Raw genomic sequence first — 13,330 nt, forward strand, 5'->3', positions numbered from 1 at the left:
AGGTGGGAGAATTGAAGTTTGGACCTGATGATGGCGCTAGAGGAATCATCAGATGCATCATCTGGGGACCGTGAATGTCTGTGAACAGACCGGCCAACATGGCACATTGCTGAAGAATGAAGTCGGTTATTTTCCTAATTTCATGCTTTTATGTTTTACTCATATTTATGATAACACGATCCATGGATGAGTAAACAGCCAGTTTTTTTATTAAAAAAAACTAAACAAAAGCCCGCTGCTGTTGTTATTGTCTAAGTGGTTATGAATGGATTCATGTGACTGTGAAACTGCTTCTAGATGAGCCTTGGCACTCCAGCGTTCACAGCTAATAGATTCACAAGTGGCTCTGTAAATAGGCCATGGCACAGGAGCAGGCCAACGGCAGCAGCCAGCCGGTGAATAATGCATGGAGGTAAGTAAAAAAAATAAAAAAAAAAGACTTCCGGCTTTGAGGAGGCTTCACTGAAACTTGTCTTTTGGAGTTAGTCACAGGCATATCCTTCATGTATTTTTGGTTTAGTTAAATTTTTTCGACAAGAGCTAAAATAATTGGGTTCCGCTTGTTCTTAAAAAGCACTTCAGTCAGACAAGCAGTTTACGCAACATGCCCCTCATGTCCTCAACAAACTATTCTTGTCTTTTTTTATTTCATTTTCTTGTTCTTTATTTACACTGATACGTGAGGGCTTTGAAGAGAGACAGTCGTCTGGAGACAAAGGGGCCTTTTTTTAATCCGCTCTGAATATTTGTGACTCAACAATTCATCTCCATATTACCGACAGTTTGTTCATCACCTATTATGAAAAAGCACTTTCATTCCCCTTGAGGTGTTTCCCCTCTGCATCACATTCTCATTACGTGACACAGATTGGATGTGTGCTTAGTGCAAGTCAGTGAACAGCTGCATGGAGTCACCGTTTTTTAATCCCTCAGTAAAATACGTAACATGCACATGCACACATGGACTTCAAACATCCCTTGACATTTCCAATAGGGACTTTCTAAATGGCTCTTTTGATATATATACTGAGCGATCCCGTTCTTGTGAGCTTGTGTCACTGATTACTGTCGGTTTTACAGGAGTGACGCTGGGTAAATGGGGGGAGCTACCATGTTATTCCACTGCCCGGCGAATATGGCATATATATATGGTACACATTGTACTGACAGTGGTGAATAGGATTACAGAGCAGCTTGACGGTGCAAAACCAGAGCCCTGGAAGAAGACTGGCTTTTTCAATGCAGCGTGGAGCTATTTTTGAGTGCTGTCAAACCTGCCTGCAGAGAGAGGGAGAGAGAAGAGTCTGTTCATGATAATGGATATGCCATAGTTTTTTTTGTGATGACAGTGAATGATTGAACCCTCTCTGGTCTTTTTTAAATGTCTCTCCCTGAAATGATGTCACTTCTCCGCATGCAGCACAAGCCTGTTATTCCTTCCCACTGAGCTGTCTGTCATCTCACATAAGCTCTGCTAGTATAGACAAAACTGTCCTGCTGCAGCAAGATTCTATTGCTGAATCTCCTCTTTTCAGCCTCTGTCTGAAACGCTCCGTTTTAGAGCATGTCTCTTGAAGCCCCGTCTTCCAAAAAGCCCAGTCTGCAGTGATTGGCCCTGAATCTGACTGCCAGTTTGATTCAGGGGTATCTGGGTGTGTGCTTATCATAGCTGGGTGTATAGTGGTAAGTGGGTTGTGGCTTCTTATACCCTTACGATGTCATATGGGGAGAGAAATCTGACTGGGGATTTTGAATAGGTTTTGAAGAAGTTTTCAGTAAGGTCGATGTGGAGAAATAGAGAGAGGGTTGTGTTGTCTCATACTTTAGGAGTATCAAGACACAATGGGGACCTGAAACCATGAAAAAGTGGTACGTAACCTTTAAAAGACAAAAAATAAGATCAATGTGTCACCCAACAACTTACAGTGGTATCATTTTACACTGTAATACCCCTGTGGGCGCCATATTTTTAAGGTTTAGGTTGCAAAGTCTGTTTTGCATTGCGACTGGATTATAGTAGGGCATTCACTTGTAAAGAAAAAAACTCAGGAGTAGACTAGATCATCAACTGATCACAAGTTTGACGGTTTGGTCCCCAGCTCGCATGTTTAATATGTCAATGTTCCTTTGACAAGACACTTAAGTGCTCCAAGCCCCTTGCCTTGTGGCTCGCTGCCATCACTGTATGATTGTGTGTGTGTGTGTGTGTGTGTGTGTGTGTGTGTGTGTGTGTGTGTGTGCGTAGTGCACTTTGGATGAAGGTGCTAAAGCCCTCCATTTAATCCTATAACTTTTAATGGAACCAGCAGTCTGTGAAAGTGTCATGTCCGAACAGTGTGTGGTAAACACTTAAAGACAGAACTGAGTAATTGAGTGTATAAATTCATTAAACCCCTCAAAATGAAAAGATACAGTGCCTTGCAAAACTGTTCATACCCCTTGACATTTTTCACATTTTGTCACGTTACAACCACACACATACATTTATTTGATTGTAATTTTATGTGGTAGACCAACACAAAGTGGTCCATTATCGAGAAGTGGAATGAAAATGAAACATGGTTTTACTTTTTTTCTTTATATATAAAAAACTGAAAAGTGTGGTGTGCAAAAGTCCCCCATGAGTCATCACTTTGTAGAACCATCTATCGCTGCAATTACAGCTGCAAGTCTTATGGGGTATGTCTCCACCAGCTTTGCAAATCTAGAGACTGACACATTTTTGCCCATTCTTCTTTGAACAATAGCTCAAGGTTCAGATTCAGCGTCAGATTGAGAGCGTCTGTGAACAGCAATTTTCAAGTCTTTCCGGAGATTCTCAATTGTATTTAGCTCCTGACTTTGACTGGGCCATTCTAACACATAAATATGTTTTGATCTAAAACCATTCCATTGTAGATCTGGCTGTATGTTTAGGGTCATTGTCCTGCTGGAAGGTGAACCTCCACCCCACTATCAAGTCTTTTGCAGACTCTAACAGGTTGTGTGCTCTGTATTTGGCTCCATCCATCTTCCTATCAACTCTAACCAGCTTCCCCGTCCCTGCTGAAGAAAAGCATCCCCACAGCATGATGCTGCCACCACCATGTTTCACGGTGGGGATGGTGTGTATGGGGTGATGTGCAGTGTTGTTTTTCTGCCACACATTGCATTTTGCATTCAGGCCAAAAACTTCAAGTTTGGTCTATCTGACTATGCTGTGTCCCCCGCATGGCTTGTGGCAAGGGTTGGAGGAAGCTATGTTCAGATGAGACCAACATTATAGTTCCAGAAAGACTTCCATACTGTTAGTGCGCAAAACCAAATCTGGCGTTGACACAGAATACACAGCCTAGGCTCTGTAAAACGGCATTAAAACAAAAGGTTAACAAGGGGGGCCCACCATAGCTATAGCAACAGGCCTGTTTACAGAGCCTAGGCTGTGTATTAACTCTGGATTTTCTCTTCAGTGCACACACAGTACGGACAGGTAGCGGACCGTGACGAGATATTCACTGATTTAGAAAAAAATTGTGATTTGACAACAAGCATTCTCCAGAATCACTGACTCCACCTTTATCCCTGAATTGCTCTACGATTTATGTTCCTGTTGTATTTGAGGTCATGAGCCGTTGGAAGCTTCACACAGTCACAGCCATAGCCCCCATATACCAGTACCCCCATATACCATTACCCCCATATACCTATAACCCCCCTCCTTTCTCTTTCCTCTGACCTGCACCCCACTTTATTCACTGTCTTATTGACTGCTCGTTGCGCAACACAGTTTTATGCCATGCGCTACAGGCTAGTTAAGTATTTATCAAGCCTCTTTTGTAAGCTGGGGTTGGCAGACGGCTGCCAGTCGCCTCTCCCCTCTTCCTCTCTCTCCCCTGCCAAGCCTGATCTATTTTTCCTCCCATGTGCCTTTGTGTGTGTGTGTGTGTGTGTGTGCGTGTGCGTGCGTGTGTGTGTGTGTGTGTGTGTGTGTGTGTGTGCGTGTTTGAAGCTCGGGGTGTGATATTTGGAGATAATGTTTGATTGTGATGCAGCATCGTAACCTAACCTCCTGTCTTCCCCAGAGTGATGTGCCATGCTCCCTGCTTTCTTACAAGAAAAAGAATAAGAGTGCACATCAAGCCGTTTATCACGCGGAGACAAGCAGGGCTGAGACAGAAAATCAAACGTGGGGTGATTGAGCTCCTCTCCGGCCACAAGGTATTACAGTGGTGCTTTGTGAAGAAAACTCCCATCAGGAAAGTCAAACTTAAAATCCCCCATGATGGTGGCAGACACAATTGCAGGAGGCTAGGGGCAGTGAGGGAAAAGGTAATAATTGTCATCTGGGCTCTTTTCTGCAGCATCACAGGCTGAATACAAGCTGTCAAAATGTGAGTGGTCAAATGTTGTCTCGAACAATTCTGGAAAATAAGCTATTATATTCTCAATAGACCAAGTGGTCTATTGTAAAGGAATTTCTGAAAGTTTCCATAGTGCCCCTTTAAAGCCTCAAGCCTTATGAGTAGACCTATTCTCAGGGCCGAGTGGGCGTGTACACACTGTTGCACTAGGACAATGCTGGTGATATGGTCTAATTTTTCGGCATGGTTCCCCCCCAACGTCAACCTAGGGAGACGTCTAATCATCTAGAATAGAAACCATCTCGGCCCATTCAAGTCAGACCATATCTGTATCTGTACCTTTAAGAAATTCATCATGACTGCCTTGATTGCCTCTATATTGCTTCTGTTATTATTATGATATTACATAATATTACTAATACGGCCACTTAGAGCATTTCGAATGGAAAGCAGCGACCGCATGATTCACTTTATTTGAACATGAGCTGCTGCTGGAGGCCATTGTTGGTCAACTGCTGTGAGGAATGTGTGCAGAGCATAATAAATATGTATTTATTATGCTATGCTATGCTATTATTTTGCCTTTAATGTTAAACCCTAAGATAACCATAAAATCAAACCCCAATTTTAATACTATCCATGGTTGGTATTTTTCCATCTATAGTCGTTCAGTGTATTAACATGCTGTAATGACCTCGATATATTATTCATTTTCACTGTTAGTGACGTATCCACACATGCTCTGGCTTCATTCAGGCAGGCTTCACACCTCCAACACCTCTGCAGGATAACCAACCAATGTTGGCTGTGCCATCTGTTGTATGGAAAACGACTCAGATCACAGTTGCAGTTATTTTTAACCAACCCCTTCATATAAACCAAGGGAGTCTGTTTGGTTGCACTGTAGGCCACTGTTGCACTGTAAAAAAGATATGCTGATCTGTAGGCCTGCTTAACTATAGAGCCTTTATAGTCATTGTTGCTCTGACATATTCATCACAAGCATTTGGTGTATTAAACCCACTTTGGTCACTGCACCAACGGTTTACCATCATTTATAATAACCAGTTATTTTTCCTGGGTAGAAAGGAAAGGAAGGGGAAAACTGCAGAGCATCCGGTTTTGAAGAAAGCAGGTTTAGCCTCCATTAATATTTAAATTTGGCACCTCTGTCGGCCATCTCTCCTTACAGCCTCGAAGAAGATGATGAGTCACATCTTTGCATTTGATTGCAGTGTTGTCATCAGTTCCCAAAGAGCATAAACCACTGCTACTGAGAATTCTGACCTAAGACTTAATCCTCTGTTGGTGCTGAAGTGGTCGCTGTGTAATCCTTAGTCATCAACTTTGTATCTAAAACTTTTTCACTTGAGAGTTGTGTGTCTTTTGCCTTTGCTTTTCTCACAGATTTAAAGCGGGCCCGGTAAGGTGACACCATGTACAATATTTGAATCAAATTCTAATAACATTTGTGTGCTTGTTTATGTTTCTAGCCACTGTCAATCAAATGTGATCAGAAAACCTCCGCATACTGGCTTTAAGAAGGTTGAGGTCCAGCACTTTGGTCCTATAAGTGAACTATCTCTACAACTTCTGGAAGGATTGCAATGAAAGGGTACTTCCCACTGGCTCCAGAAGTAGAGATTTTCAAGTTTTTCGGTAGCACCACGTGTTCATTTTGAGTGAAAAGGATACGATAAGATAGACTTTATTGTCATTATTTTATTTGGTGACACCTTAAGTAAACCCAGCAGGTTTAAATTTCAACCTATAGCCAATACGTTGGTTTATTGTTTCATACATAGCTGATCTCTAGATCTACTTTATGTTTAGTTTAATTTAGTAAATGAAAGCGTGCTAACATGCTAAACTATGATGATGAACATGGTAACCACAATACCACCTTAACAGCAACAGGCCAGTCTCTTGGCAGTGCAGAGGCCTCTGTCAAAACACCGCAGGGTGGTCCAGTAGGATGTCTGCCCTATCATGATGGCATTCAGCTAGGCACTGTGTTGGCCTATCACAGAAATACCAGCACACAATCTTGGTGGAATACTTGGTTATAATATGAGTGCCATATTTATACTGGTTACCTCCCAATCGTTAAATCAAATCACTATTTTATCTTTAAATAGAAGATAACATAGTTGCCACCATGATACGTTTTTAAAATCCTGTATACAAGTATTGCATACTGGTTTTTTGGCATCTTTTAAATGTTGCTTATTTAGTTATGAATATTTAATGTTATCGAGAAAAACAGGTTTCCGTGGGTTGACTGTGATGTGTCCTCATAGGGAGGATTTCCCAAGGTAAGAGAGATCAGAACGCGGAATCTGGGAGCAGATGGTGGATTCCTGTGACGAGAATTTGCACTGCTTAATATTACAAATGAGAAACAACACACACACACACACACACACATACACACACACACACACACACACACACACACACACACACACACACACACACACACACACACACACACACACACACACACACACACACACACACACATAGTGTATTTAGCACTTGATACATTCTAGCTATTATTCAGGTGCGCCGGGGATGGGACTCTTCAGTTATGGTAAGTACTGTATGACACAACACTCAGCCTACCAATGTGCACTAACATAACATCTCTCTGTGCTTATCAAAGTGATCACTCCGGAGCCAAGTGTTATGTCTAACTCCTGTGTGGAAAATTGCCGCGGTGGAATATTCACCCCCACACGCCAGGGAGCTGAAACGCCTTGCCTGGGCGCTCCACAGTCACAGCTAAAGGTGCTATTAGCATTTGATGGTCACATTAAACGGACCATTAGGGAGCCTCTGTGTGCCACTATTTGCACTCTGATGGCCACAGGATGCATGTGTTTCCTTTGCCGTTTGGCAGGTGCCCTTGAGAGGTACGTGGCATTTTGTCCTCTTACTGGAGGCTCCTTAGGTAGTTTTTGGGAACATTGTTTAGTCTGAGGCGTTATTATTAGTCTGAAGTTTGACACAATAGCTAAATCTGGCTCTCATAATGATGCCATTCAACTCATATAAGTAGATATTTTACTTTTCTGTTCCAATGATCCAATCTGTTACAGCGTTGTTTTTATGTCAGATCCCATCGACTTCCTACAGGCTATGCTTTATTATACGTACACAAGTTTTTTTTTTAAGATTATTTTTGGGCATTCTCTAACTTTATTAGATAGAACAGAGCTGAAATGGGGAGACAGAGAGGGGGGGGCGTGCAGTAAAGGTCCATGAGTCGGACTTGAACCCGCGACCTCTGCAACGAAGGCCGGAGCCAATATGGTACGCGCTCTATCCACTAGCGCCGTTGGTAAACAAGTTTGAGTGTAAACAATAATTGAACTTCAGGTTTACCACTTAAATTGAGAAGTAAGAGGTTGAACAACACCAATGAATTACAGACAGTTGACATATTACAGGAAAAAAACGCAACCTGTACATGTAACTGGGTAACGGTCACCACTGGGGTCGGTAGCATTATAGAAAATGAACCACACCAGTCCATGCTATGAAACTTGGACCAAGAATGTATGATAATATGATGATTGTCTTATCTGAAGCAGCAGTGTTTTAGCCTGGAAATCCAGACCCAAATATCTTGAACGATAGAGGGTCTGGCCACGATCAATAGTAATTTCCAACTCAAGGGGCGGCTCCTACTCGTGCATTTCAAATGCCACTGCACGCAGTTGGATAGCACTACAACCAATCAGAGCGATGCACAAGGTGACGTATTAAGCCCCGTTCGTTTAGCGAACAGCTGTTAAACTGTTAAATTAAACGTTTGCCGTGGTCGGTCGGCAAAACAGAACATTCCACTTACTTACTAATGAAAGATTTGAGTGCCGTCTTCCAAATCGTAAAGGGTCGAATCCAAAGCAGTCTCAAACTCGCACAACATATCCGCAGCCATCTCTGATGTTTACTATCACGGCTTCGACGTCGCATGCACGTCACTGTCGTCATCCGGTTACGTCCTCCCCAGAGTACCATACAAAGGGCTCTGGCGCGCCCATATTAGATAGAACCAATTGAAACGTGAGCCCAGATTTCTGGTCTTTTTGAAAAAGCTTCAACGGAGAGTTTCCAGACCAACAGGCGCAGCAAATTGAATTTGCCAGCGCCTAGTGGCAGGTCTGGGAATGCCAGGCTAGCAGTGTTTAGCATTCAGTCCAAAATGATATGCCTTTACAGTTTCCTGATGTAACTGGAATGTGATAGATTTTTCGAGAATATAATGAACTTGAAGCTTACACATTATTCAAATTTTCGGGTTCAAAATAGTCATTTGGTAATTGTTTTTATGGTGTAGTGTCCAAAAAAAAGGAGGACTCATATTGATGTTGAAAACCCATGAAAAAGTGCTTTCTTCATAATACGTGACTTTAAACTAAATTGTATAAACACGCCCTATAAAGTTCAACCACAGGGCCAAAGTTCACAGCGGAGTCAAAGAAGCGCTCATCACAGGCTCACTAATTAAAAACTTTTAATTACTCTCTTTCTCTCAGAACGAAATGAGCAAAAAAACGTTTAGAATTGCACCGCCGTTCATCTTGATACTGTTGCTTCCTTCTAGAAGTAATTACACCCCTGCTTTCTGACGAGGAATAACTTAACGAGTTTTGCATGCTGTCAACACCTTATTCCTTATTACTGGATGGTTAATTGGCTGCCGAAGCTCGCGGGCGCAGAGTGCCCTTGTGTCTGTTAATAATGCATTGGGACTGTGAGGCTTTTTAATTTTCGACTTGAATGCATTTCGCAGTAACTATGGGGGTGTGCATTTCCCCCCCCCCGCCTCTCACAGTCGGGTCACTGTCACTGTGTGCAAACAAAGCCCAACTATTTATGCACTTAAAAAAAAACATGATAGCTCTTGTGAATTGCCATTAACAATGTGATAGTCATAGTGGATCCCAGAATGGGACGCCCCCCTGACTGAAATACAAGGCTCGGCCAGGGCTGTGTCATTTCAGATAACATTTAGGAGGGCCTGTCTAATTAACATGAGCAAGCGTGTGGTTCCCAACTTGGTCCACTAAGTACATTCACATTGTATTTCTCAATTGCTTCAAAACAACTGCTCTCCTAACGCCTCAATTGCTCTTTTGTCAGCTAATTCACTGACTTGCTTCCCGGCTTGTTTCTCTTTCACACATGCAGGCCCAATCAGTGGCTTTAAACATGCTGCTTGGTTGATCAATCTTTATGATGTGTTATTAGACATTCTACTGATATTGCACTAAATGTCCAATATACTCTATTTATGTTATATTTCTTCCTATGCTAGCAGCGTGGCTTCAAGGATTGTAATGATTGGTTAGTCCACCACTTGAAATGTCTCAAAAAAGAATGCTTTGATTCCAATTAAATCTGGTTCAGACATTTAGGGTTCCTAATAATTAAACTTTATGACTTAAGTGATCACGCTACTTTTCAGCTAAATCCAACACAGGTCAGAATTTGAATATGCATATTTGATTATATGATTGAGACATAATACCTGGAGTGACCTTTTCCACCAGCCTCAAGCTCAAGGCTAATTTGTGTTTATTGCAAATTAGCAGTTGATAGCTGTTAATTGCCAACAATCTTTATTTTAAATAAGAGATAATACAAATCACTAACAGTCCTTAAGTATTTGATAGTCTACTTATAAGCATTTTAATACAGGTGCAATTAGTCCTCTCCTGAAACCCAAACGGCCAACATGACATAGATGTCAGGCCTCTGGTTACTTCTAATCAGCTAAAAACTGTGTTTATCCTAAATGTGTTCATTCGGTATAATTCTATCTTTCCCTAAATGCCGCCCTCTAAAAAGAAAAGCGTGTTTTGACGGAGCAGTGTTTGTGCTTGCTTATTAACGATGCAATTAGAGCAACTCTGTCAGAGCACAGTGGGACTCCAAAGCTACATTTTGGATGACACACTCAAACGCTGACAACACTGCCAATTCTTGCCATACAGAGAATTCACTTGCTTTTTATGATGACGCTAAAAAAAAGAAGAAGCTTGGATCAAAAATTGGAACTTGAATAAACGACCGCCCACAAACGACTACAATTATATTATGCAATGTCCCCTTGGAGGATGAATAAAGTATTTATCTATCTATGAATATTGGAGACTGTTAAAAATGGAACAATAGAAATCCACCGTGCCTTGTCACTTGTCAACACCGGTGGCATTAAGCACAAACCTCCAAATCCCCGCTGATGAACTGATCCTGTGTATTACATTTTAGAGTTTGCAATCCACTCTCTTATGTTTACCTGTTCCATGTTAATTTAATCATTTCTATCCCACATCTGGAACACTAAAATGAAGCCAGCTATTGTAAGCCCTTTATGATGTCTATTTGAAAGATCTCGTGGGTCATTCATCAGTGCAGTGGAATAGGGTAACATTTTGAACTTAGAGATATCATCATGAAACTTTACCAGTTGATTTCTTACAATAAAACAATACTTTTTTTTGTATAACATTGTTTTAATTTATAACCGGCTTCCAGAATAGTGCTAAGAATGATTATGGAAGGGGCGCCCTTAGCTCAGTTGGTAGGGCGTCCCCCCCAAGGGCCTCGGCCAGCAGAGGACACGGTTTCGATTCCAGCCCGCGGTCGTTCTCTGCATGTCACTCCCCTTTCTGCCCCATTTCAACTCTGTCTCTACACTATCAATAAAGCATAAAAATGCCCAAAAAATATCTTTAAAAAAAAAGAATGATTATGGAAAGTTGAGTTGATGTAAGCGCTTTGGAAGTTGAGATTTGTGATTCGGAGTATTGAAAAATACTATTGTTGAGATGAGGCCGTTAAAGATGGTTGTATACAAGAGAAACAGACGCAAACAGACAAGGTTTGGTCAAGTCTAAACGCATTTTGTAGACCTTTTATTAATATTAGTAAGAAAGAAGACATGTTATGGAAGCAAAATAGACTAAACCTCAAAGTGGACCAGTGCTTGCAAAAAAATCAATGTGTTTGCCTGCAGTGTCTCGCCTTAACAAAAGTAAAAATATAAATATTGGATACTATGAACAGGAAAATATAGTTCCCCTGCAGGTCTTCCATTGTAGATTCCTTAACTGTGGTCAGAGAGGAAGAAATAATCAATATCGGTCCAGCCAAGCTTTTCCCAGTACGACCACAGACTTCTAATGCTGGCCTTGAACACCTGTATCAGTGAGGGTTAACCACCCTGCTCAGTGCACTGTGTTTTATCATGCACACAATCCACACACAGCCTGTCCTGCTGACAGCCCTGAAAGCCTCCATAAATGCACAGTCAGTCAGTGGCGGGGATTTTGTTTATTTTCATCGTTATTTGAAACGGGGAAATTCCTCTCCAAGAAAATGACATCTGCGCTCACAAAATGATTGCTGGTGCACAGAGGATGCTTAAGGAATAATTTTGCTCACAAAATACTTTCTATTATCTATTTCTCACAATGTGACATATAGCGTGATGCAGAAATCGATCAAGTATTAGGAAATGTTCCAGATATAACATGATGACAGTGGCAATGAGTCACTAAGTCAAAAATAAATAATTGTTTGGGAATACTATGCTTGCTTAAAATGTGAATACAAGGTAATGAGACTGAACGAGGCTGGAGTTGCGGTAAAGAGCTGTGGAAGAGTTGAGAGTTTTCTATTAGGAATGCTAAGTATGAATGCCCTATGGACATGGGAGCAATACCAAGTGCATGACCACATGGAGATCAAATAATGAACACTTCATGTGGTGAGATAATACATATCCCATTCAATATGGAGGTTGTTTTCTGGTTGTTACATTGAAAGTCAATTGGGACAGGTTCATGTGCAGCATCCTTTACGTCATATATTGTTGACTGAAAATGGACTGATTACAACAACAGATCTTAAAATCTCTATTGAATGTGTAAAGGTCATATCCCTATTGTCAAGTCAAGTCTATTTGTATAATCTACATGTCCACAACATAAGTCTACAAACATGTCCAAACAACACAGCACACGAGGGACCACGGCTATACCAATTCCTAACAATGGCTGACACGTTACAGCAGGAATAGCGTCATGTACAATTAATAGCATTAATGAATGGCTGCATTCAGTTAAGGTGTGGCAGGGCCTTTGTGTCGTGGTACATCCAATGCTAATGGTTGACTGGGACACCTGATACTGAGGCTGAGCTGCCACTGGTAATGACGTCAGTGATGCCTGAGCTTTTACCTGTGAACATATCTTCCACGAAGCAGCAGCTCTATAAGGGTTGTAAAATAGCAATTATAAAAATTAGCAAAGTTTTCAAGATTCAATTTTTGTCAGTAACAAACTGCGGTCTTATGTGTATCTCAGAGAATTCTTTTATTATTATTATTATTATAATTTTTTATTGTCTTGCATATTCCCAAGTGGCCACTTTGCAATAGTGTGGCATCCAGCCATATGTGAGCACTATCTGAATTTTATGATGACAAAACTTTTTATCGAACGTTTATCAAAGGGTTTTTATTGACACGGATTGCGCTCGACTCGGTTTAATTAAATTGAATTTGCCCCGGGGGGGATTAGATTAATGAAGTAGCTCATCTTTGTCTTCTTAATTAAGGATTGCTTCTATGTGGCATATGTCTTTTTCAAAGGAGGGAAAGTGAACAATAGTTTCTGTCTAACATCTTAGTAAAATGAATCAAGTTGCCCTTGAACGACCTCCGAGCTGGCCCAGTGTCGCTATACCAACATCACTCTACGGTTCTACCTGTATTGTGAAAGAATGCAATGCTTAAAAAGAAATCATGAACCTGGATGCCTCTGCTTATCAGGTCCTCGGTCTATTCATGTGCATGACTCAGGGAAATATTCACTCCTGCAGTGTCTGACATGGAAGGCAATGTGCTCACGTGGGAAGACTTCGGGAAAGCGTACAGGGGCACAGAGCTGAACCTTTGGGCTGGTGCCATGATA

Source organism: Ammodytes marinus (genome assembly GCF_949987685.1).
Source record: "Ammodytes marinus genome assembly, chromosome: 22".
NCBI classification, from domain to species: Eukaryota; Metazoa; Chordata; class Actinopteri; order Uranoscopiformes; family Ammodytidae; genus Ammodytes; species Ammodytes marinus.